The following is a 24880-nucleotide window of genomic DNA, read 5'->3' on the forward strand; positions in this document are numbered from 1 at the left end:
ACTGCCGACCTATGTTTCTGTATTTCCTCAACGAGCCTTTCATTTCCTTACTATATTATTCTGCGAAAGCCTAGCGAGGGTCTCGGTTCTGGCAGCCTTGATGCCTAGGTAGCATAAGAGGGCTTCCCGCCAGTTACCCGCTCATGACAGGCTGTAGACGTTTGAGTCACTCCCCTTGGGTTGAAAAGAAGGTCCCCTTCTCCCCGTGTAGTCATAGTGGCGCTGGCTACCACCCTCAAGCGCAAGATACACTTCTAGTAAATATATATACCCCAGTAAGTGAAGGAGAACACAGTCGCCCAGATAGCCGAATTGGTAAGGCATTCGAGATCCAATCGAAAGGCGTGGGTTCGGTACCCACTCTAGGCACGTGTTTTTCTTTCTTTCTTTCTTTCTGCCTTGTATTTAAAAAATCCTAACTTCTAACTGTACTAAAAAATAGAGCCTAACCACACCCCTATGCCACCTTTGGCGCTGTAGACTGCCGACCTATGTTTCTGTATTTCCTCAACGAGCCCCTCATTTCCTTACTACATTATTCTGCGAAAGCGTAGCGAGGGTCTCGGTTCTGGCAGCCTTGATGCCTAGGTAGCATAGCATGGTAGCCTAGGTAGCATAGCATGTTTCTGTATTTCCTCAACGAGCCCCTCATTTCCTTACTATATTATTCTGCGAAAGCCTAGCGAGGGTCTCGGTTCTGGCAGCCTTGATGCCTAGGTAGCATAAGAGGGCTTCCCGCCGGTTACCCGCTCATGACAGGCTGTAGACGTTTCAGTCACGCCCCGGGGGTTGAAAAGAAGGTCCCCTTCTTCCCGTGTAGTCATAGTGGCGCTGGCTACCACCCTCAAGCGTCAGATACACTTCTAGTAAATATAAATAGCCAAGAAAGTGAAGGAGAACAAAGTCGCCCAGATAACCGAATTGGTAAGGCATTCGAGATCCAATCGAAAGTCGTGGGTTTGGTCCCCAGTGTGGGCGCGTGTTTTTCTTTCTTTCTTTCATCTTTATATTAAAAAAATCTTAACTGTACTAAAAAATAGAGCCTAACCACACCCTTATGCCACCTTTGGGGTTGTAGACTGCCGACCTATGTTTCTGTATTTCCTCAACGAGCCCCTCATTTCCTTACTATATTATTCTGCGAAAGCCTAGCGAGGGTCTCGGTTCTGGCAGCCTTGATGCCTAGGTAGCATAAGAGGGCTTCCCACCAGTTACCCGCACATGACAGGCTGTAGACGTTTTAGTCATGCCCCGTGGTTGAAAAGAAGGTCCCTTTCTCCCAGTGTAGTCATAGCGGCGCTGGCTACCACCCTCAAGCGTCAGATACACTTCTAGTAAATATAAATAGCCCAGAAAGTTAAGGAGAACACACTCGCCCAGATAGCCGAATTGGTATGGCATTCGAGAACCAATCGAAAGGCGTGGGTTCGGGCCCCACTCTGGGCGCGTGTTTTTTTTTTCTTTCTTTCTTTCTTCCTTGTATTTAAAAAAATCCTAAGTTCTAACTGTACTAAAAAATAGAGCCTAACCACACCATTATGCCACCTTTGGCGTTGTAGACTGCCGACCTATGTTTCTGTATTTCCTCAACGAGCCCCTCATTTCCTTACTATATTATTCTGCGAAAGCCCAGCGAGGGTCTCGGTTCTGGCAGCCTTGATGCCTAGGTAGCATAAGAGGGCTTCCCGCCAGTTACCCGCTCATGACAGGCTGTAGACGTTTCAGTCACGCCCCGGGTGTTGAAAAGAAGGTCCCCTTCTTCCCGTGTAGTCATAGTGGCGCTGGCTACCACCCTCAAGCGTCAGATACACTTCTAGTAAATATAAATAGCCAAGAAAGTGAAGGAGAACACAGTCGCCCAGATAACCGAATTGGTAAGGCATTCGAGATCCAATCGAAAGTCGTGGGTTCGGTCCCCAGTCTGGGCGCGTGTTTTTCTTTCTTTCTTTCATCCTTATATTAAAAAAAATCTTAACTGTACTAAAAAATAGAGCCTAACCACACCCCTATGCCACCTTTGGCGTTGTAGACTGCCGACCTATATTTCTGTATTTCCTCAACGAGCCCCTCATTTACTTACTATATTATTCTGCGAAAGCCTAGCGAGGGTCTCGGTTCTTGCAGCCTTGATGCCTAGGTAGCATAAGAGGGCTTCCCGCCAGTTACCCGCTCATGACAGGCTGTAGACGTTTGAGTCACGCCCCGGGGGTTGAAAAGAAGGTCCCCTTCTCCCCGTGTAGTCATAGTGGCGCTGGCTACCACCCTCAAGCGTAAGATACACTTCTAGTAAATATATATAGCCCAGAAAGTGAAGGAGAACACAGGCGCCCAGATAGCCGAATTGGTAAGGCATTCGAGATCCAATCGAAAGGCGTGGGTTCGGGCCCCACTCTGACCGCATGTTTTTTTTTTCTTTCTTTCTTTCTTCCTTATATTAAAAAAATCTTAACTTCTAACTGTACTAAAAAATAGAGCCTGACCACACCCCTATGCCACCTTTGGCGTTGTAGACTGCCGACCTATGTTTGTGTATTTCCTCAACGAGCCCCTCATTATTATTCTGCGAAAGCCTTGCCAGGGTCTCGGTTCTGGCAGCCTTGATGCCTACGTAGCATAAGAGGGCTTCCCGCCAGTTACCCGCTCATGACAGGCTGTAGACGTTTGAGTCACGCCCCGGGGGTGGAAAAGAAGGTCCCCTTCTCCCCGTGTAGTCATAGTGGCGCTGGCTACCACCCTCAAGCGTAAGATACACTTCTAGTAAATATATATAGCCCAGAAAGTGAAGGAGAACACAGTCGCCCAGATAGCCGAATTGGTAAGGCATTCGAGATCCAATCGAAAGGCGTGGGTTTGGTACCCACTCTGGGGGCGTGTTTTTCTTTCTTTCTTTCTTTCTGCCTTGTATTAAAAAAATCCTAACTTCTAACTGTACTAAAAAGTAGAGCCTAACCACACCCCTATGCCACCTTTGGCGCTGTAGACTGCCGACCTATGTTTCTGTATTTCCTCAACGAGCCCCTCATTTCCTTACTACATTATTCTGCGAAAGCCTAGCGAGGGTCTTGGTTCTGGCAGCCTTGATGCCTAGGTAGCATAAGAGGGCTTCCCGCCAGTTACCCGCTCATGACAGGCTGTAGACGTTTCAGTCACGCCCCGGGTGTTGAAAAGAAGGTCCCCTTCTTCCCGTGTAGTCATAGTGGCGCTGGCTACCACCCTCAAGCGTCAGATACACTTCTAGTAAATATAAATAGCCAAGAAAGTGAAGGAGAACACAGTCGCCCAGATAACCGAATTGGTAAGGCATTCGAGATCCAATCGAAAGTCGTGGGTTCGGTCCCCAGTCTGGGCGCGTGTTTTTCTTTCTTTCTTTCATCCTTATATTAAAAAAAATCTTAACTGTACTAAAAAATAGAGCCTAACCACACCCCTATGCCACCTTTGGCGTTGTAGACTGCCGACCTATATTTCTGTATTTCCTCAACGAGCCCCTCATTTACTTACTATATTATTCTGCGAAAGCCTAGCGAGGGTCTCGGTTCTTGCAGCCTTGATGCCTAGGTAGCATAAGAGGGCTTCCCGCCAGTTACCCGCTCATGACAGGCTGTAGACGTTTGAGTCACGCCCCGGGGGTTGAAAAGAAGGTCCCCTTCTCCCCGTGTAGTCATAGTGGCGCTGGCTACCACCCTCAAGCGTAAGATACACTTCTAGTAAATATATATAGCCCAGAAAGTGAAGGAGAACACAGGCGCCCAGATAGCCGAATTGGTAAGGCATTCGAGATCCAATCGAAAGGCGTGGGTTCGGTCCCCACTCTGACCGCATGTTTTTTTTTTCTTTCTTTCTTTCTTCCTTATATTAAAAAAATCTTAACTTCTAACTGTACTAAAAAATAGAGCCTGACCACACCCCTATGCCACCTTTGGCGTTGTAGACTGCCGACCTATGTTTGTGTATTTCCTCAACGAGCCCCTCATTATTATTCTGCGAAAGCCTTGCCAGGGTCTCGGTTCTGGCAGCCTTGATGCCTACGTAGCATAAGAGGGCTTCCCGCCAGTTACCCGCTCATGACAGGCTGTAGACGTTTGAGTCACGCCCCGGGGGTGGAAAAGAAGGTCCCCTTCTCCCCGTGTAGTCATAGTGGCGCTGGCTACCACCCTCAAGCGTAAGATACACTTCTAGTAAATATATATAGCCCAGAAAGTGAAGGAGAACACAGTCGCCCAGATAGCCGAATTGGTAAGGCATTCGAGATCCAATCGAAAGGCGTGGGTTTGGTACCCACTCTGGGGGCGTGTTTTTCTTTCTTTCTTTCTTTCTGCCTTGTATTAAAAAAATCCTAACTTCTAACTGTACTAAAAAGTAGAGCCTAACCACACCCCTATGCCACCTTTGGCGCTGTAGACTGCCGACCTATGTTTCTGTATTTCCTCAACGAGCCCCTCATTTCCTTACTACATTATTCTGCGAAAGCCTAGCGAGGGTCTTGGTTCTGGCAGCCTTGATGCCTAGGTAGCATAAGAGGGCTTCCCCCCAGTTACCCGCTCATGAAAGGCTGTAGATGTTTAAGTCACGCCCCGGGGGTTGAAAAGAAGGTCCCCTTCTCCCCGTGTAGTCATAATGGCGCTGGCTACCACCCTCAAGCATCAGATACACTTCTAGTAAATAAAAATATCCCAGAAAGTGAAGAACACAGTCGCCCAGATAGCCGAATTAGTAAGGCATTCGAGATCCAATCGAAAGGTGTGGGTTCGGTCCTTACTCTGGGCGCGTGTTTTTCTTCCTTTCTTTCTTTCTTCATCATATTAAAAAAAATCTTAACTTCTAACTGTACTAAAAAATAGAGCCTAACCACTCCCCTATGCCACCTTTGGCGTTGTAGACTGCCGACCTATGTTTCTGTATTTCCTCAACGAGCCCCTCATTTCCTTACTATATTATTCTGCGAAAGCCTAGCGAGGGTCTCGGTTCTGGCAGCCTGGATGCCTAGGTAGCATAAGAGGGCTTCCCACCAGTTACCCGCTCATGACAGGCTGTAGACGTTTCAGTCACGCCCCGGGGGTTGAAAAGAAGGTCCCCTTCTTCCCGTGTAGTCATAGTGGCGCTGGCTACCACCCTCAAGCGTCAGATACACTTCTAGTAAATATAAATAGCCAAGAAAGTGAAGGAGAACACAGTCGCCCAGATAACCGAATTGGTAAGGCATTCGAGATCCAATCGAAAGTCGTGGGTTCGGTCCCCAGTCTGGGCGCGTGTTTTTCTTTCTTTCTTTCATCCTTATATTAAAAAAATCTTAACTGTACTAAAAAATAGAGCCTAACCACACCTCTATGCCACCTTTGGCGTTGTAGACTGCCGACCTATGTTTCTGTATTTCCTCAACGAGCCCCTCATTTCCTTACTATATTATTCTGCGAAAGCCTAGCGAGGGTCTCGGTTCTGGCAGCCTTGATGCCTAGGTAGCATAAGAGGGCTTCCCGCCAGTTACCCGCTCATGACAGGCTGTAGACGTTTGAGTCACTCCCCGGGGGTTGAAAAGAAGGTCCCCTTCTCCCCGTGTAGTCATAGTGGCGCTGGCTACCACCCTCAAGCGTAAGATACACTTCTAGTAAATATATATAGCCCAGAAAGTGAAGGAGAACACAATCGCCCAGATAGCCGAATTGGTAAGGCATTCGAGATCCAATCGAAAGGCGTGGGTTCGGTACCCACTCTGGGCGCGTGTTTTTCTTTCTTTCTTTCTTTCTGCCTTGTATTTAAAAAATCCCAACTTCTAACTGTACTAAAAAATAGAGCCTAACCACACCCCTATGCCACCTTTGGCGCTGTAGACTGCCGACCTATGTTTCTGTATTTCCTCAACGAGCCCCTCATTTCGTTACTACATTACTCTGCGAAAGCCTAGCGAGGGTCTCGGTTCTGGCAGCCTTGATGCCTAGGTAGCATAGCATGGTAGCCTAGGTAGCATAGCATGTTTCTGTATTTCCTCAACGAGCCACTCATTTCCTTACTATATTATTCTGCGAAAGCCTAGCGAGGGTCTCGGTTCTGGCAGCCTTGATGTCTAGGTAGCATAAGAGGGCTTCCCGCCAGTTACCCGCTCATGACAGGCTGTAGACGTTTCAGTCACGCCCCGGGGGTTGAAAAGAAGGTCCCCTTCTTCCCGTGTAGTCATAGTGGCGCTGGCTACCACCCTCAAGCGTCAGATACACTTCTAGTAAATACAGTCAAACTCCGCTACAACGAACTCCGCTACAACGAAATTCCCGCTTCAACGAAGGTTTTTCGATTCCCCGCCCGCATCCCATAGGCCCCAATGTATTAAAACTCCCTCCACAACGAACCACTTTTTTTATTGTTCTTCCGGTTCAACGAAATTTTCCCGGTCATTTTCACTGACTGGCTTGTCTCTTTTGACAATGAGATGAAAAGGCAAGACCGCAGTGTTTGCTTGCTGCTGGACAATTGTTCAGCGCATCGCCTGGACGGCAGCGTCAAGCTGAAGTTTTTCCCGCCCAACTGCACTTCGCTGATACAGCCTTTAGATCAAGGCGTGATCAACAGCGTGAAGTACGCATACCGGTCAAGGCTCCTTCAGCGAATCCTCCTGAACACCGAGCATGGCCGCGACACCAAAGTTGACTTGTACATGGCTGTACAAATGTTGGCCGCCGCATGGATGTCGACGCGGGGTGAAGTTGTGAAGAACTGTTTCGCGCACGCGGGGTTTCGACCCGAAGAGATGTGCAGTTCAAGTGACGATGCACAAGCTGCCAACGACGTTGGACCGGGGCAAGACGCGACAACGGCCGAAGCATGGGCAGCTCTCGAGGAAGCCGGCATTGTTCCTGAGAACGTAGCATTGAGCGACTACGTAAATGCCGACGCGGACGTGATCGTCTACGAGGAGCTGAGTGATGCCGAGATCCTCAAGAGTGCTCGCGCCGCCTCCGCCGCCGCCGCCGATTCATCCGACGACGAAGAAGTCGGGCATGGTGTTCCGACGGTCCCGACGTCAGTGACCGCGTCGCAGGTCATGGACTCCTTGGACGTTTTACGTAGTTTCCTTGGCGCCCATGACGATGATGTCGCCATGCAGCTCCTCGCAGACTGTGAGCAGCGCATTCTCCCGTTGCTCGTGCGAAAGCGCAAACAGTCAAAAATCAGCGATTTTTTCAAGTTTTGGAAATAAAATGCTCCCAGAGTGTCGTGCATATCCTGTGCATATCCGTGACCGCAAATTAAAATATAAACTCCGCGCTGTGATTTCACGACGCCTGCTTTTGCGCGGATCTCCACGAGTACGACGCGCATATTACAACGCTGGTCTAAGCGCAGCGAGACGCGTTGTGACTGCAAGTTACGATATAAACTTTATGCTATAAAAAGGGTGCTATTTTTGGCGGAGCGAGCTCCAAGCAAGTTGGCAACATTGGGGCGAAAAGGTAGGTGGGAGATTTCACGACGCCAGTTAGACGCCTGCCCTGTTTTCTTTATTTACTGATTTTTCCGCGACAACGAAATTCTCGCTACAACGAAATTTTTCGCGATCCCCGTGAATTTCGTTGTAGCGGAGTTTGACTGTATAAATAGCCAAGAAAGTGAAGGAGAACACAGTCGCCCAGATAACCGAATTGGTAAGGCATTCAAGATCCAATCGAAAGTCGTGGGTTCGGTCCCCAGTCTGGGCGCGTGTTTTTCTTTCTTTCTTTCATCCTTATATTAAAAAAATCTTAACTGTACTAAAAAATAGAGCCTAACCACACCCCTATGCCACCTTTGGCGTTGTAGACTGCCGACCTATGTTTCTGTATTTCCTCAACGAGCCCCTCATTTCCTTACTATATTATTCTGCGAAAGCCTAGCGAGGGTCTCGGTTCTGGCAGCCTTGATGCCTAGGTAGCATTAGAGGGCTTCCCGCCAGTTACCCGCTCATGACAGGCTGTAGACGTTTGAGTCACGCCCCGGGGGTTGAAAAGAAGGTCCCCTTCTCCCCGTGTAGTCATAGTGGCGCTGGCTACCACCCTCAAGCGCAAGATACACTTCTAGTAAATATATATAGCCCAGTAAGTGAAGGAGAACACAGTCGCCCAGATAGCCGAATTGGTAAGGCATTCGAGATCCAATCGAAAGGCGTGGGTTCGGTACCCACTCTAGGCACGTGTTTTTCTTTCTTTCTTTCTTTCTGCCTTGTATTTAAACAATCCTAACTTCTAACTGTACTAAAAAATAGAGCCTAACCACACCCCTATGCCACCTTTGGCGCTGTAGACTGCCGACCTATGTTTCTGTATTTCCTCAACGAGCCCCTCATTTCCTTACTACATTATTCTGCGAAAGCCTAGCGAGGGTCTCGGTTCTGGCAGCCTTGATGCCTAGGTAGCATAGCATGGTAGCCTAGGTAGCATAGCATGTTTCTGTATTTCCTCAACGAGCCCCTCATTTCCTTACTATATTATTCTGCGAAAGCCTAGCGAGGGTCTCGGTTCTGGCAGCCTTGATGCCTAGGTAGCATAAGAGGGCTTCCCGCCGGTTACCCGCTCATGACAGGCTGTAGACGTTTCAGTCACGCCCCGGGGGTTGAAAAGAAGGTCCCCTTCTTCCCGTGTAGTCATAGTGGCGCTGGCTACCACCATCAAGCGTCATTTACACATCTAGTAAATATAAATAGCCAAGAAAGTGAAGGAGAACAAAGTCGCCCAGATAACCGAATTGGTAAGGCATTCGAGATCCAATCGAAAGTCGTGGGTTTGGTCCCCAGTCTGGGCGCGTGTTTTTCTTTCTTTCTTTCATCCTTATATTAAAAAATCTTAACTGTACTAAAAAATAGAGCCTAACCACACCCCTATGCCACCTTTGGCGTTGTAGACTGCCGACCTATGTTTCTGTATTTCCTCAACGAGCTCCTCATTTCCTTACTATATTATTCTGCGAAAGCCTAGCGAGGGTCGGTTCTGGCAGCCTTGATGCCTAGGTAGCATAAGAGGGCTTCCCGCCAGTTACCCGCTCATGACAGGCTGTAGACGTTTGAGTCACGCCCCGGGGGTTGAAAAGAAGGTCCCCTTCTCCCCGTGTAGTCATAGTGGCGCTGGCTACCACCCTCAAGCGTAAGATACACTTCTAGTAAATATATATAGCCCAGAAAGTGAAGGAGAACACAGTCGCCCAGATAGCCGAATTGGTAAGGCATTCGAGATCCAATCGAAAGGCGTGGGTTCGGTACCCACTCTGGGCGCGTGTTTTTCTTTCTTTCTTTCTTTCTGCCTTGTATTTAAAAAATCCTAACTCCTAACTGTACTAAAAAATAGAGCCTAACCACACCCCTATGCCACCTTTGGCGCTGTAGACTGCCGACCTATGTTTCTGTATTTCCTCAACGAGCCCCTCATTTCCTTACTACATTATTCTGCGAAAGCCTAGCGAGGGTCTCGGTTCTGGCAGCCTTGATGCCTAGGTAGCATAGCATGGTAGCCTAGGTAGCATAGCATGTTTCTGTATTTCCTCAACGAGCCCCTCATTTCCTTACTATATTATTCTGCGAAAGCCTAGCGAGGGTCTCGGTTCTGGCAGCCTTGATGCCTAGGTAGCATAAGAGGGCTTCCCGCCAGTTACCCGCTCATGACAGGCTGTAGACGTTTCAGTCACGCCCCGGGGGTTGAAAAGAAGGTCCCCTTCTTCCCGTGTAGTCATAGTGGCGCTGGCTACCACCCTCAAGTGTCAGATACACTTCTAGTAAATATAAATAGCCAAGAAAGTGAAGGAGAACACAGTCGCCCAGATAACCGAATTGGTAAGGCATTCGAGATACAATCGAAAGTCGTGGGTTCGGTCCCCAGTCTGGGCGCGTGTTTTTCTTTCTTTCTTTCATCCTTATATTAAAAAAATCTTAACTGTACTAAAAAATAGAGCCTAACCACACCCCTATGCCACCTTTGGCGTTGTAGACTGCCGACCTATGTTCCTGTATTTGCTCAACGAGCCCCTCATTTCCTTACTATATTATTCTGCGAGAGCCTAGCGAGGGTCTCGGTTCTGGCAGCCTTGATGCCTAGGTAGCATAAGAGGGCTTCCCGCCAGTTACCCACTCATGACAGGCTGTAGACGTTTGAGTCACGCCCCGGGGGTTGAAAAGAAGGTCCCCTTCTCCCCGTGTAGTCATAGTGGCGCTGGCTACCACCCTCAAGCGTAAGATACATTTCTAGTAAATATATATAGCCCATTAAGTGAAGGAGAACACAGTCGCCCAGATAGCCGAATTGGTAAGGCATTCGAGATCCAATCGAAAGGCGTGGGTTCGGTACCCACTCTGGGCGCGTGTTTTTCTTTCTTTCTTTCTTTCTGCCTTGTATTTAAAAAATCCTAACTCCTAACTGTACTAAAAAATAGAGCCTAACCACACCCCTATGCCACCTTTGGCGCTGTAGACTGCCGACCTATGTTTCTGTATTTCCTCAACGAGCCCCTCATTTCCTTACTACATTATTCTGCGAAAGCCTAGCGAGGGTCTCGGTTCTGGCAGCCTTGATACCTAGGTAGCACAAGAGGGCTTCCTGCCAGTTACCCGCTCATGAAAGGCTGTAGATGTTTGAGTCACGCCCTGGGGGTTGAAAAGAAGCTCGCCTTCTCCCCGTGTAGTCATACTGGCGCTGGCTACCACCCTCAAGCATCAGATACACTTCTAGTAAATATAAATAGCCCAGAAAGTGAAGGAAAACACAGTCGCCCAGATAGCCGAATTAGTAAAGCATTCGAGATCCAATCGAAAGGCGTGGGTTCGGTCCTTACTCTGGGCGCGTGTTTTTCTTCCTTTCTTTCTTTCTTCCTCATATTTAAAAAAAACTTAACTTCTAACTGTACTAAAAAATAGAGCCTAACCACACCCCTATGCCACCTTTGGCGCTGTAGACTGCCGACCTATGTTTCTGTATTTCCTCAACGAGCCCCTCATTTCCTTACTACATTATTCTGCGAAAGCCTAGCGAGGGTCTCGGTTCTGGCAGCCTTGATGCCTAGGTAGCATAAGAGGGCTTCCCGCCAGTTACCCGCTCATGAAAGGCTGTAGATGTTTGAGTCACGCCCCGGGGGTTGAAAAGAAGGTCCCCTTCTCCCCGTGTAGTCATAATGGCACTGGCTACCACCCTCAAGCATCAGATACACTTCTAGTAAATATAAATAGCCCAGAAAGTTAAGGAGAACACAGTCGCCCAGATAGCCGAATTGGTAAGGCATTCGAGATCCAATCGAAAGTCGTGGGTTCGGTCCCCAGTCTGGGCGCGTGTTTTTCTTTCTTTCTTTCATCCTTATATTAAAAAAAATCTTAACTTATAACTGTACTAAAAAATAGAGCCTAACCACACCCCTATGCCACCTTTGGCGTTGTAGACTGCCGACCTATGTTTCTGTATTTCCTCAACGAGCCCCTCATTTCCTTACTATATTATTCTGCGAAAGCCTAGCGAGCGTCTCGGTTCTGGCAGCCTTGATGCCTAGGTAGCATAAGAGGGCTTCCCGCCAGTTACCCGCTCATGACAGGCTGTAGACGTTTGAATCACGCCCCGGGGGTTGAAAAGAAGGTCCCCATCTCCCCGTGTAGTCATAGTGGCGCTGGCTACCACCCTCAAGCGTAAGATACACTTCTAGTAAATATATATAGCCCAGAAAGTGAAGGAGAACACAGTCGCCCAGATAGCCGAATTGGTAAGGCATTCGAGATCCAATCGAAAGGCATGGGTTCGGTACCCACTCTGGGCGCGTGTTTTTCTTTCTTTCTTTCTTTCTGCCTTGTATTTAAACAATCCTAACTTCTAACTGTACTAAAAAATAGAGCCTAACCACACCCCTATGCCACTTTTGGCGCTGTAGACTGCCGACCTATGTTTCTGTATTTCCTCAACGAGCCCCTCATTTCCTTACTACATTATTCTGCGAAAGCCTAGCGAGGGTCTCGGTTCTGGCAGCCTTGATGCCTAGGTAGCATAGCATGGTAGCCTAGGTAGCATAGCATGTTTCTGTATTTCCTCAACGAGCCCCTCATTTCCTTACTATATTATTCTGCGAAAGCCTAGCGAGGGTCTCGGTTCTGGCAGCCTTGATGCCTAGGTAGCATAAGAGGGCTTCCCGCCGGTTACCCGCTCATGACAGGCTGTAGACGTTTCAGTCACGCCCCGGGGGTTGAAAAGAAGGTCCCCTTCTTCCCGTGTAGTCATAGTGGCGCTGGCTACCACCCTCAAGCGTCAGATACACATCTAGTAAATATAAATAGCCAAGAAAGTGAAGGAGAACAAAGTCGCCCAGATAACCGAATTGGTAAGGCATTCGAGATCCAATCGAAAGTCGTGGGTTTGGTCCCCAGTCTGGGCGCGTGTTTTTCTTTCTTTCTTTCATCCTTATATTAAAAAATCTTAACTGTACTAAAAAATAGAGCCTAACCACACCCCTATGCCACCTTTGGCGTTGTAGACTGCCGACCTATGTTTCTGTATTTCCTCAACGAGCCCCTCATTTCCTTACTATATTATTCTGCGAAAGCCTAGCGAGGGTCGGTTCTGGCAGCCTTGATGCCTAGGTAGCATAAGAGGGCTTCCCGCCAGTTACCCGCTCATGACAGGCTGTAGACGTTTGAGTCACGCCCCGGGGGTTGAAAAGAAGGTCCCCTTCTCCCCGTGTAGTCATAGTGGCGCTGGCTACCACCCTCAAGCGTAAGATACACTTCTAGTAAATATATATAGCCCAGAAAGTGAAGGAGAACACAGTCGCCCAGATAGCCGAATTGGTAAGGCATTCGAGATCCAATCGAAAGGCGTGGGTTCGGTACCCACTCTGGGCGCGTGTTTTTCTTTCTTTCTTTCTTTCTGCCTTGTATTTAAAAAATCCTAACTTCTAACTGTACTAAAAAATACAGCCTAACCACACCCCTATGCCACCTTTGGCGCTGTAGACTGCCGACCTATGTTTCTGTATTTCCTCAACGAGCCCCTCATTTCCTTACTACATTATTCTGCGAAAGCCTAGCGAGGGTCTCGGTTCTGGCAGCCTTGATGCCTAGGTAGCATAGCATGGTAGCCTAGGTAGCATAGCATGTTTCTGTATTTCCTCAACGAGCCCCTCATTTCCTTACTATATTATTCTGCGAAAGCCTAGCGAGGGTCTCGGTTCTGGCAGCCTTGATGCCTAGGTAGCATAAGAGGGCTTCCCGCCAGTTACCCGCTCATGACAGGCTGTAGACGTTTCAGTCACGCCCCGGGGGTTGAAAAGAAGGTCCCCTTCTTCCCGTGTAGTCATAGTGGCGCTGGCTACCACCCTCAAGTGTCAGATACACTTCTAGTAAATATAAATAGCCAAGAAAGTGAAGGAGAACACAGTCGCCCAGATAACCGAATTGGTAAGGCATTCGAGATACAATCGAAAGTCGTGGGTTCGGTCCCCAGTCTGGGCGCGTGTTTTTCTTTCTTTCTTTCATCCTTATATTAAAAAAATCTTAACTGTACTAAAAAATAGAGCCTAACCACACCCCTATGCCAACTTTGGCGTTGTAGACTGCCGACCTATGTTCCTGTATTTGCTCAACGAGCCCCTCATTTCCTTACTATATTATTCTGCGAGAGCCTAGCGAGGGTCTCGGTTCTGGCAGCCTTGATGCCTAGATAGCATAAGAGGGCTTCCCGCCAGTTACCCACTCATGACAGGCTGTAGACGTTTGAGTCACGCCCCGGGGGTTGAAAAGAAGGTCCCCTTCTCCCCGTGTAGTCATAGTGGCGCTGGCTACCACCCTCAAGCGTAAGATACATTTCTAGTAAATATATATAGCCCAGAAAGTGAAGGAGAACACAGTCGCCCAGATAGCCGAATTGGTAAGGCATTCGAGATCCAATCGAAAGGCGTGGGTTCGGTACCCACTCTGGGCGCGTGTTTTTCTTTCTTTCTTTCTTTCTGCCTTGTATTTAAAAAATCCTAACTCCTAACTGTACTAAAAAATAGAGCCTAACCACACCCCTATGCCACCTTTGGCGCTGTAGACTGCCGACCTATGTTTCTGTATTTCCTCAACGAGCCCCTCATTTCCTTACTACATTATTCTGCGAAAGCCTAGCGAGGGTCTCGGTTCTGGCAGCCTTGATACCTAGGTAGCACAAGAGGGCTTCCTGCCAGTTACCCGCTCATGAAAGGCTGTAGATGTTTGAGTCACGCCCTGGGGGTTGAAAAGAAGCTCGCCTTCTCCCCGTGTAGTCATACTGGCGCTGGCTACCACCCTCAAGCATCAGATACACTTCTAGTAAATATAAATAGCCCAGAAAGTGAAGGAAAACACAGTCGCCCAGATAGCCGAATTAGTAAAGCATTCGAGATCCAATCGAAAGGCGTGGGTTCGGTCCTTACTCTGGGCGCGTGTTTTTCTTCCTTTCTTTCTTTCTTCCTCATATTTAAAAAAAACTTAACTTCTAACTGTACTAAAAAATAGAGCCTAACCACACCCCTATGCCACCTTTGGCGCTGTAGACTGCCGACCTATGTTTCTGTATTTCCTCAACGAGCCCCTCATTTCCTTACTACATTATTCTGCGAAAGCCTAGCGAGGGTCTCGGTTCTGGCAGCCTTGATGCCTAGGTAGCATAAGAGGGCTTCCCGCCAGTTACCCGCTCATGAAAGGCTGTAGATGTTTGAGTCACGCCCCGGGGGTTGAAAAGAAGGTCCCCTTCTCCCCGTGTAGTCATAATGGCACTGGCTACCACCCTCAAGCATCAGATACACTTCTAGTAAATATAAATAGCCCAGAAAGTTAAGGAGAACACAGTCGCCCAGATAGCCGAATTGGTAAGGCATTCGAGATCCAATCGAAAGTCGTGGGTTCGGTCCCCAGTCTGGGCGCGTGTTTTTCTTTCTTTCTTTCATCCTTATATTAAAAAAAATCTTAACTTCTAACTGTACTAAAAAATAGAGCCTAACCACACCCCTATGCCACCTTTGGCGTTGTAGACTGCCGACCTATGTTTCTGTATTTCCTCAACGAGCCCCTCATTTCCTTACTATATTATTCTGCGAAAGCCTAGCGAGCGTCTCGGTTCTGGCAGCCTTGATGCCTAGGTAGCATAAGAGGGCTTCCCGCCAGTTACCCGCTCATGACAGGCTGTAGACGTTTGAATCACGCCCCGGGGGTTGAAAAGAAGGTCCCCATCTCCCCGTGTAGTCATAGTGGCGCTGGCTACCACCCTCAAGCGTAAGATACACTTCTAGTAAATATATATAGCCCAGAAAGTGAAGGAGAACACAGTCGCCCAGATAGCCGAATTGGTAAGGCATTCGAGATCCAATCGAAAGGCATGGGTTCGGTACCCACTCTGGGCGCGTGTTTTTCTTTCTTTCTTTCTTTCTGCCTTGTATTTAAACAATCCTAACTTCTAACTGTACTAAAAAATAGAGCCTAACCACACCCCTATGCCACTTTTGGCGCTGTAGACTGCCGACCTATGTTTCTGTATTTCCTCAACGAGCCCCTCATTTCCTTACTACATTATTCTGCGAAAGCCTAGCGAGGGTCTCGGTTCTGGCAGCCTTGATGCCTAGGTAGCATAGCATGGTAGCCTAGGTAGCATAGCATGTTTCTGTATTTCCTCAACGAGCCCCTCATTTCCTTACTATATTATTCTGCGAAAGCCTAGCGAGGGTCTCGGTTCTGGCAGCCTTGATGCCTAGGTAGCATAAGAGGGCTTCCCGCCGGTTACCCGCTCATGACAGGCTGTAGACGTTTCAGTCACGCCCCGGGGGTTGAAAAGAAGGTCCCCTTCTTCCCGTGTAGTCATAGTGGCGCTGGCTACCACCCTCAAGCGTCAGATACACATCTAGTAAATATAAATAGCCAAGAAAGTGAAGGAGAACAAAGTCGCCCAGATAACCGAATTGGTAAGGCATTCGAGATCCAATCGAAAGTCGTGGGTTTGGTCCCCAGTCTGGGCGCGTGTTTTTCTTTCTTTCTTTCATCCTTATATTAAAAAATCTTAACTGTACTAAAAAATAGAGCCTAACCACACCCCTATGCCACCTTTGGCGTTGTAGACTGCCGACCTATGTTTCTGTATTTCCTCAACGAGCCCCTCATTTCCTTACTATATTATTCTGCGAAAGCCTAGCGAGGGTCGGTATGGCAGCCTTGATGCCTAGGTAGCATAAGAGGGCTTCCCGCCAGTTACCCGCTCATGACAGGCTGTAGACGTTTGAGTCACGCCCCGGGGGTTGAAAAGAAGGTCCCCTTCTCCCCGTGTAGTCATAGTGGCGCTGGCTACCACCCTCAAGCGTAAGATACACTTCTAGTAAATATATATAGCCCAGAAAGTGAAGGAGAACACAGTCGCCCAGATAGCCGAATTGGTAAGGCATTCGAGATCCAATCGAAAGGCGTGGGTTCGGTACCCACTCTGGGCGCGTGTTTTTCTTTCTTTCTTTCTTTCTGCCTTGTATTTAAAAAATCCTAACTTCTAACTGTACTAAAAAATAGAGCCTAACCACACCCCTATGCCACCTTTGGCGCTGTAGACTGCCGACCTATGTTTCTGTATTTCCTCAACGAGCCCCTCATTTCCTTACTACATTATTCTGCGAAAGCCTAGCGAGGGTCTCGGTTCTGGCAGCCTTGATGCCTAGGTAGCATAGCATGGTAGCCTAGGTAGCATAGCATGTTTCTGTATTTCCTCAACGAGCCCCTCATTTCCTTACTATATTATTCTGCGAAAGCCTAGCGAGGGTCTCGGTTCTGGCAGCCTTGATGCCTAGGTAGCATAAGAGGGCTTCCCGCCAGTTACCCGCTCATGACAGGCTGTAGACGTTTCAGTCACGCCCCGGGGGTTGAAAAGAAGGTCCCCTTCTTCCCGTGTAGTCATAGTGGCGCTGGCTACCACCCTCAAGTGTCAGATACACTTCTAGTAAATATAAATAGCCAAGAAAGTGAAGGAGAACACAGTCGCCCAGATAACCGAATTGGTAAGGCATTCGAGATACAATCGAAAGTCGTGGGTTCGGTCCCCAGTCTGGGCGCGTGTTTTTCTTTCTTTCTTTCATCATTATATTAAAAAAATCTTAACTGTACTAAAAAATAGAGCCTAACCACACCCCTATGCCACCTTTGGCGTTGTAGACTGCCGACCTATGTTCCTGTATTTCCTCAACGAGCCCCTCATTTCCTTACTATATTATTCTGCGAGAGCCTAGCGAGGGTCTCGGTTCTGGCAGCCTTGATGCCTAGGTAGCATAAGAGGGCTTCCCGCCAGTTACCCACTCATGACAGGCTGTAGACGTTTGAGTCACGCCCCGGGGGTTTAAAAGAAGGTCCCCTTCTCCCCGTGTAGTCATAGTGGCGCTGGCTACCACCCTCAAGCGTAAGATACATTTCTAGTAAATATATATAGCCCAGAAAGTGAAGGAGAACACAGTCGCCCAGATAGCCGAATTGGTAAGGCATTCGAGATCCAATCGAAAGGCGTGGGTTCGGTACCCACTCTGGGCGCGTGTTTTTCTTTCTTTCTGCCTTGTATTTAAAAAATCCTAACTCCTAACTGTACTAAAAAATAGAGCCTAACCACACCCCTATGCCACCTTTGGCGCTGTAGACTGCCGACCTATGTTTCTGTATTTCCTCAACGAGCCCCTCATTTCCTTACTACATTATTCTGCGAAAGCCTAGCGAGGGTCTCGGTTCTGGCAGCCTTGATACCTAGGTAGCATAAGAGGTCTTCCCGCCAGTTACCCGCTCATGAAAGGCTGTAGATGTTTGAGTCACGCCCCGGGGGTTGAAAAGAAGCTCGCCTTCTCCCCGTGTAGTCATACTGGCGCTGGCTACCACCCTCAAGCATCAGATACACTTCTAGTAAATATAAATAGCCCAGAAAGTTAAGGAAAACACAGTCGCCCAGATAGCCGAATTAGTAAGGCATTCGAGATCCAATCGAAAGGCGTGGGTTCGGTCCTTACTCTGGGCGCGTGTTTTTCTTCCTTTCTTTCTTTCTTCCTCATAGTTAAAAAAAACTTAACTTCTAACTGTACTAAAAAATAGAGCCTAACCACACCCCTATGCCACCTTTGGCGCTGTAGACTGCCGACCTATGTTTCTGTATTTCCTCAACGAGCCCCTCATTTCCTTACTACATTATTCTGCGAAAGCCTAGCGAGGGTCTCGGTTCTGGCAGCCTTGATGCCTAGGTAGCATAAGAGGGCTTCCCGCCAGTTACCCGCTCATGAAAGGCTGTAGATGTTTGAGTCACGCCCCGGGGGTTGAAAAGAAGGTCCCCTTCTCCCCGTGTAGTCATAATGGCACTGGCTACCACCCTCAAGCATCAGATACACTTCTAGTAAATATAAATAGCCCAGAAAGTTAAGGACAACACAGTCGCCCAGATAGCCGAATTGGTAAGGCATTCGAGATCCAATCGAAAGTCGTGGGTTCGGTCCCCAGTCTGGGCGCGTGTTTTTCTTTCTTTCTTTCATCCTTATATTAAAAAAAATCTTAACTTCTAACTGTACTAAAAAATAGAGCCTAACCACACCCCTATGCCACCTTTGGCGTTGTAGACTGCCGACCTATGTTTCTGTATTTCCTCAACGAGCCCCTCATTTCCTTACTATATTATTCTGCGAAAGCCTAGCGAGGGTCTCGGTTCTGGCAGCCTTGATGCCTAGGTAGCATAAGAGGGCTTCCCGCCAGTTACCCGCTCATGACAGGCTGTAGACGTTTGAGTCACGCCCCGGGGGTTGAAAAGAAGGTCCCCATCTCCCCGTGTAGTCATAGTGGTGCTGGCTACCACCCTCAAGCGTAAGATACACTTCTAGTAAATATATATAGCCCAGAAAGTGAAGGAGAACACAGTCGCCCAGATAGCCGAATTGGTAAGGCATTCGAGATCCAATCGAAAGGCATGGGTTCGGTACCCACTCTGGGCGCGTGTTTTTCTTTCTTTCTTTCTTTCTGCCTTGTATAAAAAATCCTAACTTCTAACTGTACTAAAAAATAGAGCCTAACCACACCCCTATGCCACCTTTGTCGCTGTAGACTGCCGACCTATGTTTCTGTATTTCCTCAACGAGCCCCTCATTTCCTTACTACATTATTCTGCGAAAGCCTAGCGAGGGTCTCGGTTCTGGCAGCCTTGATGCCTAGGTAGCATAAGAGGGCTTCCTGCGAGTTACCCGCTCATGAAAGGCTGTAGATGTTTGAGTCACGCCCCGGGGGTTGAAAAGAAGGTCCCCTTCTCCCCGTGTAGTCATAATGGCGCTGGCTACCACCCTCAAGCGTCAGATACGCTTCTAGTAAATATAAATAGCCCAAAAAGTGAAGGAGAACACAGTCGCCCAGATTGCCGAATTGGTAAGGCATTCGAGATCCAATCATAAGGCGTGGGTTCGGCCCCCACTCTGGGCGCGTGTTTTTCTTTCTTTCTTTCTTCCTTATATTACAAAAAAATCTTAACCTATAACTGTACTAAAAAATAGAGCCTAACCACACCCCTATGCCACCTTTGGCGTTGTAGACTGCCGACCTATGTTTCTGTATTTCCTCAACGAGCCCCTCATTTCCTTACTATATTATTCTGCGAAAGCCTAGCGAGGATCTCGGTTCTGGCAGCCTTGATACCTAGGTAGCATAAGAGGGCTTCCCACCAGTTACCCGCTCATGACAGGCTGTAGACGTTTGAGTCACGCCCCGGGGGTTGAAAAGAAGGTCCCCTTCTCCCCGTGTAGTCATAGTGGCGCTGGCTACCACCCTCAAGCGTCAGATACACTTCTCGTAAATATAAATAGCCCAGAAAGTGAAGGAGAACACAGTCGCCCAGATAGCTGAATTGGTAAGGCATTCGAGATCCAATCGAAAGGCGTGGGTTCGGTCCCCACTCTGGGCGCGAGTTTTTGTTTCTTTCTTTCTTTCTTCCTTATATTAAAAAAAATCTCAACTTCTAACTGCACTTAAAAATAGAGCCTAACCACACCCCTATGCCACCTTTGGCGTTGTAGATTGCCGACCTATGTTTCTGTATTTCCTCAACGAGCCCCTCATTTCCTTACTATTTTATTCTGCGAAAGCCTAGCCAGGGTCTCGGTTCTGGCAGCCTCGATGCCTAGGTAGCATAAGAGGGCTTCCCGCCAGTTACCCGCTCATGACAGGCTGTAGACGTTTGAGTCACGCCCCGGGGGTTGAAAAGAAGGTCCCCTTCTCCTCGTGTAGTCATAGTGGCGCTGGCTACCACCCTCAAGCGTCAGATACACTTCTAGTAAATATAAATAGCCCAGAAAGTGAAGGAGAACACAGTCGCCCAGATAGCCGAATTGGTAAGGCATTCGAGATCCAATCGAAAGGCGTGGGTTCGGCCCCCACTCTGGGCGCGTGTTTTTCTTTCTTTCTTTCTTCCTTATATTAAAAAAATCTTAACCTATAACTGTACTAAAAAATATAAAGTTATATATTATAAAGTTATAAAGTTATAAAAATATAAAGTTATAAAAATATAAAGTTATATAACTAATATAAATATAAAGTCCCCATGAGGTCGAACTGCGCTTGACGCGCTGAGAATTAGCTTCAAACGAAGGAAATTAACACAAAAATACTTTTAGAACGCGCTTCCTAAGCGAAGTGCCACGCGCAGCAAGCCGACTGCGCAGAAAGATAGGAACGGTGATCCTACAAGTGACGTCAAAACGATCGCAGCGCTGGCCTCTCCAGTGGTGGGCCTCGCGGCCAATACCGCATGTGTGCAGTACAATCAGTATGTCGTCGTACCGCCTGAGCCATCGTTCCGTGTGCTACATTACGGAATCTTATATAGTTGAACACGGATATATCGAACACGGATATATCGAATTATTGTCTATATCGAACAGTGGAAACATCCCCTCGAAAATCCCATGCAAAAGTATAGGACTGTTGTGCGCGTGTATCGAACTCCTGATCACGTGCTAATTCGATATATCGAATTCCGCGCCGAAGGTGCCCCTGAAAGTTTGCTTCCTCTGATGGGGTGGAGTTGGTGATAATGTTGACTCATCGCAGGAGCTGCCTGGCTTGGTGAGACAGAGGCGGCGTCAGCGGCATTATGTCGCTTCGATGGCCTTCAACAACTGTTTTCACGCTAGCACGAGGGGCAGCTCCATGATAGCTAAAACGCGGATAGTGGTTGGACGAAAGGACATAAAGGAACAAAAGAAATTGACCGGAGGCACTCTTTTTCTGTGATTGAGCTGTTTGGTGGCTCGTGCAGGGGGACCGATGCGGCGTTGTATGTTTGTTTTGTCCAAGGCATTCATTTCGGAGCAACGAAGGCGGGAATTCGTCGGGCGCAGGCTGCTAAAAAGTTGTTGGTTGAAAAGGCGTTCGGAATTCCTCGCAGTAGTTTTGAGGGCGATGCACGCATCAACGTTGACGTAAAGGCGAATGCAGCACAACCCGCCCCGGCATTCAGGAGCGTGTCGGGTGCAAAGCGACTTCGTTGCACGCCTCCAGATGGGGGAGGTGTTCGGTTCGGATAATGAAGATAACGGCACTCAGTGCCTGACAACGTTCCCAACCGCCTACTGCAGCCGAGGTTCCGTCAGCATTATTCGCCTCTGTTGTGACGCAGTGTACAGCGTTGATTTTATCATTTGTGTGTGTTTGTAATCTTGAAGACACTTTGGCAACCTTTACGACGCAGAAGAAAAAACAAGCGAAGCTCAAAGACATTTCAGTGATAAATAAAGTGCGGTGGTCATTATGCTGCGGTTCGGAGTTTCCGTGACTTGAGGGTTAAAACTGTAAACTACCGTTTTCCACGACTTCACAAAACTCTCAGTGATGTGCAAATTTGTCAGATAATCTTCAGATAGGCGTATTTTATATATCGAATTATCGATATATCGAATTTTTTTCCCGATCCCCTTGGAGTTCGATATATCCGTGTTCGACTGTAACAGATTATGCTGTTACCAATACGAAATGGAAATATGACGCGCGGAGTATAAGATGGGACTTTTTCGGGTACACGCTCTTTAATTCGTCCACAGCAGTACTCCCCTCCGGGACGCGTTACGAGTAGCAGTAGAAGTAATGTAGCGAGTTGGGCAGTCAGTACAAGTGCACCTTCGGAAAAATTCCGCCATCTCCACGAAGTGAATGATGATGAGAGGGGCGAAGCAAAAAATTACGCCCACCTCCCCTCGCGGGAACCCTGGTGTGATGCGACGCTGAAGGGGGTTCCATTGTGCGTTTCCGTTGGGACGATTACTCGAATTGCGTGAGCAATCGTCGGGTAATGCGAGAGAGAGAGAGAGAGAGGGAGAGAAAGCAAGCGTAGCGCGGACGATCGTCGACTGAGAACCCGCCCGGAGCGCTGCACTCCGCGTATACACCATTTTCCTTGCTAGAGGTGGGCGCCGCCATTTGCTTTTTTTCTGACATGACGCAAGCGCCGTCTATGAAGCGACCGCCGAAACCTCCGCGCTGGGCTGTTAAGTGCTCCGTCGCTCCGTTCTTTCCGTGCGTCTGCTTGGTACCCGTGCATTACCGAGTGAATCGTAGTGGTTTGGCGTTAAGTTAGCGGTTGCAGTGCTTGTGTGTGTGTGTTCTGTTTTGTTTTCATCATCTGCGGACGGATTTCAGGTCCTAATTTGCTGCCAGAGTGGCAAATGCTGACCCCGGCTGTTGCGAGCAGCAGTAGTAGTGTGGTGGTGGTGCGGGTGGTGCTCCGCAGTTCCGCGATTGCAAAACGTGCCGGTATGGCACCGACTGACAGAAATCGACATCGGGGAGTATATACGTGTTTTCAATGCCACCGTGCTTGTTTTGTTCACCGATTAGTCATGTTTACGCAAGCGCGGACGTCGAATGCGGAGCGCGCACAGCCATATGTGGGTCACAGTGACCCGTGCTCGCGATGGACTTTCGACGAGGCGATTGCTACGCTGTTGACATTGCAACGCAATATAATCTTCCTTAACTAGACTTATGACGGTTACTGACGAAACGAGATTACCTGGGCGGAAAAATAATACGACCGCACAACCAGTCAAATTACTATTCGAAGGTTGAGCAGAAGGGTCGACGCTCGGGTGAGTTAATATTGATTGATCATGATCGTGATCATGATTGACCTAACTCTGCGCAGCGCATGTGGCCTATCGCTCCGAGCCCACCTTTGTGAAACCGCTGCTTGCACCACAAATGCTTTACGCGACCAGCAGTAATGTTTTGTAATTGTAATACTTTAGATTCCGTGACAACGCTAAAGGATTAGAAGCTTTGCCTTCGACCGCGTTGTGGACAGGTTGAGCTATTTTCCAAATGCAGCGTTCACGCGTATCTCGAGCTGCGTTTCCGCAATGGGCTGCCTGCTTATCTTGATATCGACCAGCAGTGTGCGATGGAGAAAGTTATCCTTTCATATCGTTTGGCAGTGTAATGCGTTGGCCTGAAAAAAGTAAACAAAACGCCGTGATTTTAAAGGTTAGATTAGATGAAAGGGGCATTGTTCAGTGCCAATCGTCTGTAATGACCAACAATATATGGTATTTTAAATTTACTACAAGAAACCAGAAGTTATTGTAATGTTGTATTGTATCGGCGCTTGTGAAAGATCCCCAGGTGGTCAAAATTAACCCGGAGCCCTCCACTACGGCGCGCCTCATCACCCATGAAGCATCGGGGAGTTAAACACCATAATTAATCAATTAATCAATCAACCAATCAATCCATGCTGTATTGTAAAGGATAAAGTTGCTTTTGACATTTCGGGGGGTTCCGTTCACTGTCGCAGCTTTGCGTGTGATAAATGGATTTTTCTCCATCTGCTTGCCGTCCAGGTGCACCCAACAAACCCCGGAGTTGGTCGTTGGTACAAAGTCGTTGCGAATTATCAACGTCATCCACCGATATCTCAACTCGGTGTGCGTTGGGAAGCGATGCAGCAAAAACACGCCGCAACCGCACTGCATTTTCCCCAGGCAGTGTCGTGCACATGCGTGCTGTCAGCGACGGTTTCTCGCTTTCTCTGGTTGTTCAATAACCCACCACCGCGCAGTGCTGACTCAGTGACGCTAGCGCCTTGAACGGCATCGCAGCATTGGCTAAAACAGTTGAAAGTTCCGCAAAAACTAAGCACACGATGCGAAATACTCCTGAACTACGCTGCAGAGCACACCGCGCCGAGCGATGTTAGCAGCCCAGCGCGCACAGGCAACACTGGTCGGCCGCCGAGAGAACTGGTTTGAGAGTATTTTCCTCCTTTCCCGGCTGCTTATGGAAAATGGCGCAGCGCACCCGAAGGAGAGGAGATCGCGGGAGAGAGAGTACTGCACATGCGCACAGCGCTCAGCGCCGCCCACCGGCGGAGTGAGAGTGCGCTGCTCCACGCGCCCGCCGATGTTGAGAGAGGGTGTTCGCTATCGGAGAGAGCAGCGAGGGTGAGCGGAGGAGAGACGCAGCTGTGCGGACGCGGACGATGACGACGAAGGAAGGGCAGGGCCGCCGGCAAGAGATGCTCCTCTCAGCGTCGCATCTAAAATGCTTATCGGCAAAGCCGTGAAACATTCACCCGCACATCATATAAAGACTCGACACGTCAAGCTTTCCACCGCTCCGTTGACAAGCCCGTCGACGACGTCGATGTTTGTGGTGGTTATGCAGGGGTTGTTTTGGACGATGAGAATCTCCATGGGTAAGTTGGCGAATTCGGTGTGTGACATTTTAGCCACCTTGGCCGTCGCCTTCTGCAGAGCGTCTTGTGTCGTGTACCCCCGGTACGTGTCTTGAGCTCGCAGGCGACGAACGACAACCTGTTCTTCCTCTTCTCCTTGTTGGGTAGTAACGAACGCGTTGAACGTTTTGCCCTCTTCGGCCAATCTTTGGTTGGCCAATCCCTAGGGGGATCCTGCC

The 24880-nt window shown here is 48.5% G+C and overlaps 1 protein-coding gene and 12 non-coding genes across 14 annotated transcripts in view; 12 read left to right on the forward strand and 1 right to left on the reverse strand.

Annotated features, from left to right (window-relative positions):
- The window catches only part of LOC144138627 (uncharacterized), a 220077-nt gene that overhangs the window by 118911 nt on the left and 76286 nt on the right, over positions 1–24880 (reverse strand). The window lies entirely within an intron of this gene.
- Trnag-ucc (transfer RNA glycine (anticodon UCC)) lies at positions 298–369 on the forward strand. Its single transcript has one exon. It is a non-coding gene; the product is annotated as a tRNA-Gly (tRNA).
- On the forward strand, positions 1375–1446 carry Trnag-acc (transfer RNA glycine (anticodon ACC)). The gene has a single exon. It is a non-coding gene; the product is annotated as a tRNA-Gly (tRNA).
- Trnag-ucc (transfer RNA glycine (anticodon UCC)) lies at positions 5646–5717 on the forward strand. The gene has a single exon. It is a non-coding gene; the product is annotated as a tRNA-Gly (tRNA).
- Trnag-ucc (transfer RNA glycine (anticodon UCC)) lies at positions 8086–8157 on the forward strand. Its single transcript has one exon. It is a non-coding gene; the product is annotated as a tRNA-Gly (tRNA).
- Positions 9161–9232, forward strand: Trnag-ucc (transfer RNA glycine (anticodon UCC)). Its single transcript has one exon. It is a non-coding gene; the product is annotated as a tRNA-Gly (tRNA).
- Trnag-ucc (transfer RNA glycine (anticodon UCC)) lies at positions 10239–10310 on the forward strand. Its single transcript has one exon. It is a non-coding gene; the product is annotated as a tRNA-Gly (tRNA).
- Trnag-ucc (transfer RNA glycine (anticodon UCC)) lies at positions 12752–12823 on the forward strand. Its single transcript has one exon. It is a non-coding gene; the product is annotated as a tRNA-Gly (tRNA).
- On the forward strand, positions 13830–13901 carry Trnag-ucc (transfer RNA glycine (anticodon UCC)). Its single transcript has one exon. It is a non-coding gene; the product is annotated as a tRNA-Gly (tRNA).
- Positions 16342–16413, forward strand: Trnag-ucc (transfer RNA glycine (anticodon UCC)). Its single transcript has one exon. It is a non-coding gene; the product is annotated as a tRNA-Gly (tRNA).
- Positions 17420–17491, forward strand: Trnag-ucc (transfer RNA glycine (anticodon UCC)). Its single transcript has one exon. It is a non-coding gene; the product is annotated as a tRNA-Gly (tRNA).
- Positions 19806–19877, forward strand: Trnag-ucc (transfer RNA glycine (anticodon UCC)). Its single transcript has one exon. It is a non-coding gene; the product is annotated as a tRNA-Gly (tRNA).
- Trnag-ucc (transfer RNA glycine (anticodon UCC)) lies at positions 20287–20358 on the forward strand. Its single transcript has one exon. It is a non-coding gene; the product is annotated as a tRNA-Gly (tRNA).

Source organism: Haemaphysalis longicornis, unplaced genomic scaffold, assembly GCF_048455015.1.
Source record: "Haemaphysalis longicornis isolate Haplotype H1 unplaced genomic scaffold, Haemaphysalis longicornis Haplotype H1 scaffold_5, whole genome shotgun sequence".
Taxonomy (NCBI): Eukaryota; Metazoa; Arthropoda; class Arachnida; order Ixodida; family Ixodidae; genus Haemaphysalis; species Haemaphysalis longicornis.